The sequence below is a fragment of the Triticum urartu genome, chromosome 2, assembly GCF_003073215.2.
Source record: "Triticum urartu cultivar G1812 chromosome 2, Tu2.1, whole genome shotgun sequence".
NCBI lineage: Eukaryota > Viridiplantae > Streptophyta > Magnoliopsida > Poales > Poaceae > Triticum > Triticum urartu.
The window spans coordinates 502,270,810-502,277,039 of NC_053023.1; the positions used below are offsets into that span (position 1 = coordinate 502,270,810).

Here is a 6,230-nt window from a genome sequence, read left to right on the forward strand (position 1 = left end):
TCTTTTCTTATTCTTTGGGGGTCGAGAGGAGAAGACCATGATGAAAATGTTGAGTGGCTCTCATATGCATTATTGTTGATTTAACCAAGAGCCCATATTACCTTGTCTTCTCCCTTGTATTAAATGCTTGCAGATTCCAGCTTAGTCCAATGCACATGCACTATTATTATTATCCACACCGTTCGGTCGTGCGAGTGAAAGGCAATAATGACGAATATATGATGGACTGATTGAGATGAGAGAAGCTGGTATGAACTCGACCTATCTTGTTTTTGTAAATATGATTAGTTCATCGTTCCTGATTCAGCCTATTATGAATGAAACATGTTTGCAATGACAATTAGAGATTATAGTTGCTCATGCCATGCTTAATTTGCTAGGAGTTTATATGATGGTTTACCTGCGTGCCAACATGCTATTAAAATGGTTGTAATGTGGTATGATAGGGTGGTATCCTCCTTTGAATGATTCGAGTGGCTTGACTTGGCACATGTTCACACATGTAGTTGAAACAAAATCAACATAGCCTCCATGATATTTATGTTCATGGTGATTTATATCCTACTCATGCTTGCACTCATTGTTGATTAATCTTAATGCATGTTCATGACTGTTGTCGCTCTCTAGTTGGTCGCTTCCCAGTCTCTTTCTAGCCTTCACTTGTACTAAGCGGGAATACTGCTTGTGCATCCACTTCCATAAAACCCCAAAGTTATTCCATATGAGTCCACCATACCTTCCTATATGCGGTATTTACCTGCCGTTCCAAGTAAATTTGTATGTGCCAAACTCTAAACCTTCAAATGAAATTCTGTTTTGTATGCTCGAATAGCTCATGTATCAACTAGGGCTGTCTATATCTTCCATGCTAGGTGGGTTATTCTCACGATGAGTGGACTCCGCTCATCACTTCACGAGAAAATGGCTGTAACCGGGATGCCCAGTCCCATGCTCAAATCAAATAATTGCAAACAAAACTCCCCCATGGATTGTTGTTAGTTGGAGGCACCCGTTGTTTCGGACAAGCCATGGATTGATGTTTGTTGGTGGTGGGGGAGTATAAAATTTACCATTCTGTTTGGGAACCGCCTATAATGTGTGTAGCATGGAAGATATCGAGATCTCTTGGTTGTTATGTTGACAATGAAAGTATGCCACTCAAAATATTATTTATCTCTGTTTCAAAACTCGAGCTCTGGCACCTCTGCAAATCCCTGCTTCCCTCTGCGAAGGGCCTATCTATTTACTTTTATGTTGAGTCATCATCCTCTTATTAAAAAGCACCAGTTGGAGAGCACCGCTATCATTTGCATGCATTGCTATAATTTACATTGAGTATGACTGGATCTCTTTTACCATGAATTACAATGTCTAGTCAGTCCTTGATCTTCAGGGGTCTCTGCATTTATGTTTTGCGGTCTCAGAAAGGGCTAGCGAGATACCATCTTGTTATATCATATTATGATTGTTTTGAGAAAGTGTTGTCATCTGAGATTTATTATTATTGCTCGCTAGTTGATTATGCCATTGATATGAGTAAACATGAGACCTAAATGTTATTATGAATATGGTTAGTTCATAATCTTTGCTGAAAACTTGAATGCTGGCTTTACATATTTACAACAACAAGATCAAACAGAGTTTGTAAAAGTTTTTCTTTATCACTTTCAGTTTGTCAACTGAATTGCTTGAGGACAAGCAAAGGTTTAAGCTTGGGGGAGTTGATACGTCTCCAACGTATCTACTTTTCCAAACATTTTGCCCTTGTTTTGGACTCTAACTTGCATGATTTGAATGGAACTAACCCGGACTGACGCTGTTTTCAGCAGAATTGCCATGGTGTTATTTTTGTGCAGAAATAAAAGTTCTCGGAATGACCTGAAAATCCACGGAGACACGTTTTGGAATTAATAAAAATATTGGTGAAAGAATCAGCATCAGGGGGCCCACACCCTGTCCACGAGGGTGCAGGGCGCCCCCCTGGGGTGCGCCCCCTGCCTCGTGGGCCCCCTGAGACTCCCCGACCTCAACCCCAACTCCATATATTCACTTTCAGGGAGAAAAAAATCAGAGAGAAGGATTCATCGCGTTTTACGATACGAGAGCCGCCGCCAAGCCCTAATCTTCCTCGGGAGGGCTGATCTGGAGTCCGTTCGGGGCTCCGGAGAGGGGAATCCGTCGCCATCGTCATCATCAACCATCCTCCATCACCAATTTCATGATGCTCTCCGCCGTGCGTGAGTAATCCATCGTAGGCTTGCTGGACGGTGATGGGTTGGATGAGATTTACCATGTAATCGAGTTAGTTTTGTTAGGGTTTGATCCCTAGTATCCACTTTATGTTCTGAAGATTGATGTTGCTATGACTTTGCTATGCTTAATGCTTGTCACTAGGGCCCGAGTGCCATGATTTCAGATCTGAACCTATTATGTTTTCATGAATATATGTGAGTTCTTGATCCTATCTTGCAAGTCAATAGTCATCTACTATGTGTTATGATCCGGCAACCCCGAAGTGACAATAATCGGGACCACTCCCGGTGATGACCGTAGTTTGAGGAGTTCATGTATTCACTAAGTGTTAATGCTTTGGTCCGTGTACTCTATTAAAAGGAGGCCTTAATATCCCTTAGTTTCCAATAGGACCCCGCTGCCACGGGAGGGTAGGACAAAAGATGTCATGCAAGTTCTTTTCCATAAGCGCGTATGACTATATTCGAAATACATGCCTACATTACATTGATGAACTGGAGCTAGTTCTGTGTCACCCTATGTTATAACTGTTGCATGAGGAATCGCATCCGACATAATTATCCATCATTGATCCATTGCCTACGAGCTTTTCACATATTGATCTTTGCTTAGTTACTTTTCCGTTGCCACTGTTACGATTGCTACAAAAACTGCTACTGTTACTTTTGCCACCGTTACCGTTACTTCCATACTACTTTGCTACTAAATACTTTGCTGCAGATATTAAGTCTTTCAGGTGTGGTTGAATTGACAACTAACTGCTAATACTTGAGAATATTCTTTGGCTCCCCTTGTGTCGAATCAATAAATTTGGGTTGAATACTCTACCCTCGAAAACTGTTGCGATCCCCTATACTTGTGGGTTATCAAGCACGTCCATGTGGAACTTGACGTCAACGGAGACGACCCGGAAGCAGATGACGTATACGCGGCTTGGGAAGAGACCAATTCTTATCATGGATGCAGTACCGTTGGGTTTGTAGGAAGTCAAGCCATGGTGCTAGCAGCGAGGGAAGACGCGGTGTTGCTGGCCACTGCCGCGCAGGACATGGCAAGCTTGGACGATGGCTCGATCAATTTGCTCGTCGTCGACGGCATAGAGGTCCTGCTGGCTTCCTTCATAAGACGTTTCTCGCTGGCCGCGTGAAAGCCTGACTTGGTTTCAGCGGCTAGGATGGACGTCGTGTCATTGGCAGTTGGGCGTGTCCACACGGGGTGCGGCAAGCTCGGACAACTACCTCATCCCTCTCCAACGATGTTCCATGTGGCGACGTAGTCTTCCTGATTCGTCCTGGTTTTTTCCATGTCCACGTTGCTGAAGGAGAAGACCAAGAGCAAAAAGTAGAGAGAGGAAGAAGAACATGAGCAGTGTCCATGGTGGGCAAGAACCGGAGTCGAGGGGAGATGGATGGAGCAGTTGGGAGGAAGAGGAGCTCCTAAGCATGCATTGAATTAGATTTGGGGTAGTTGGCTGCTGGTAGGTCAGTTCGTACACTGCAAGAGACATAATCTTTGGCATATGGGTGCAAAAGCACATGGAATTAAAGACAAATTACGCAAATAATAAAGGAAAAGACGAGAGGATACGACTCAGAATACTATGAGGCTAATATAGTGATTGAGGATCCCGAGACGCATGGGGGGTTGAGGTTCGGGTGCGCGGCGTCGCCGAGTGCTCCTATGCAATTTCGATATACATGCATACAACAAGCATACATGAACACTGGCAGTACTAGAACTCACACAAAAACACGCTGAAGCTAAATAACGATTTAGAAATCTGTAACTCAACAAAGAAAAATGACAGAAAACTCTCCAACTTAAGATGCTTTGATAATATAAGTGGACATTATTACGTAATATAGAGTGAAGTCTTGTATTAAATCAACGATAATTAATATGGAGTAGTACTATAAAAAAACACATATTTTCATGTGAATTGGTAAGGTCACGTCTGCACGGGCTATATAACACATCATTGGCGGAGGAAGTATAACGCAATATGGCATTTAGTTTACTCGGAGTGGGTCTTGCCCTCCGCGTTTGGCTCGACCAGGTCGCCGCAATCGAACCACATTGTATCGGCTAGCCTGGGGAACAAGAACCTGTAAAAGATCCAGTCGCGAAACAGCCTGACCATGTACCCTCGCACGCCCCGGACGTTGGTCCCGCCCTGCTGGACCCAGCCCGACAGGTAAGCCCCGGCGACCAGCCAGGCAGCCCGGCCACGCCGCTCTGCCACGTAGGAGGCCACGCCGTCGGCGGGCGTGGCCGCCCGAGACAAAGCGCGCGCGAGCACCACCGCGTCCTCCAGCGCGGAGCACCCGCCCTGCGCCATGTCGGGGGGTCGTGGGGGGAACCCCTCCCCGGCCCCCCGTGCCGGGCCCGCGGGCCGCCGGACCCCTGAGGATGGCCCAGGGGGCGCGGTACAGCAGCGGCGCCCACGACAGGTTGTCGGAGTCGGAGTGGCGCGCCACGTCCAGGTACTCCGCCGGCATGAGCCTGCCCAGGTTGTCCGTGACCTCCCGCAGGATCTTGGCGGGGTCCGTGCCGGCCTCCTTCTCTGCCGGGATGGTGTTGTTGACGAGGAACCAGTAGACATCGGTGTCGCTGATGGGCACCATGCCGGCCCTGAGACCCTCCGAGAGGAACTGCCGGAGCTCCTTCTTGAGGCCATGGCCGTCCGGGTACACGGCGAGCCCGCGGACGGCGGACCGGCCTGAGCTCGCCGGCTCCGACAGGCCCAGCCACTGCGACACCACGGAGTGCACCCCGTCGCACCCGATCAGCACCTGGTCAAATTAATGAACATGCAAACCCACTTATGATAGTCATTCTTCCAAGAAAAAAAGTCAATACGTACTAATTTTCACATGTCACATGTGCCGATGTGCGTCGCTGCGGCCATTCGTGTACCTTGGATCGGATCACCGTACCGTCGTCTAACCGTAGGACGGCGATCTCCGGGGAACCCTGCGCCTTCTCGGTGGCGATCGAGGCGAGCTTGGACGAGAACCTGATGGTGCCCGGAGGCAGCTCCTCCGCGAGCACCTCCAGCAGCGCCTTCCGATGCATCGGTCTCACTCTCACGTCGCCGCTGCTGTAGCCGACTGATTAGCTCAAGTTCCGGTGGAATCCAACAGAAAATTTGCCACGACAGACAAAGCATCCGCTCATCTAACCTGCTTTTGCGCCCAGCAAAGCGGAACACCTGCGTCGCTCCAGTCTCCAGAGTTGTCACCCGGGATCTGCATGCAGCAAGCTTAGCTGATTTTAGAGCAATAATCACAGACAAGAAACTACCACAAAATCGTCGGAACAACAATCACGGCCAGCAACGGAGACGCACGTTTCGAAGGCATCGTAGCGGGAGGTGAGCTTGTGCGCGACGCCGAGCGCACGGAGCGCGAACCAGCCGTTGGGGAAGTGGTGAGCGCGGCGCCGGTGAGCGCAGCTCGGCGTGCCGCTCCAGCACCAGGACGCCGCCGCCAGCCGCGCCCACGCCGAGCCGCCGCAGCGCCAGCGCGGTCGCGAGCCCCGCGATCCCGGCGCCAACGATGACCACCTCCGCGTCGACGTCGACGGCCGCCGCCGCCGATGTCCATGCTGGTGCCTTGCCGCCGCGATCGGCCATTGTCACCAAACTTGCTCGCTAGCTCGCGATGATTGCTCTTGGCATCTTGCTCGGCTTTGCTTTGTTCTGAGAAACTGTTTAAACTGCACGTTGGCAGGCGTGCCAGATCTAGGCCTGTACTAGAATACAAGATGCGCCGAAACAAGTGGACATAACACAAATACTCCGTAGCTTAAGACCATGTATAATGCATAGCTTCAAGATGATTCTTCGCATGTCATGTAGGATCAAATATGACGTAAAGTAGGTTTGGATAGGGAAGTCGGATACTTTTCAGGAGGCGGGTGATTGAAGAGAAAAGGTGTGGTTTGGTGACAAAAACTGAAAAGGTTGGAGTGAAAAA

At 48.8% G+C, this 6,230-nt stretch overlaps 1 pseudogene; it reads right to left on the reverse strand.

Moving 5' to 3' along the window:
* Positions 1-4,115: 4,115 nt before the first annotated feature.
* On the reverse strand, positions 4,116-6,014 carry LOC125541726 (annotated as a pseudogene).
* Between the last annotated feature and the right edge of the window lie 216 nt (positions 6,015-6,230).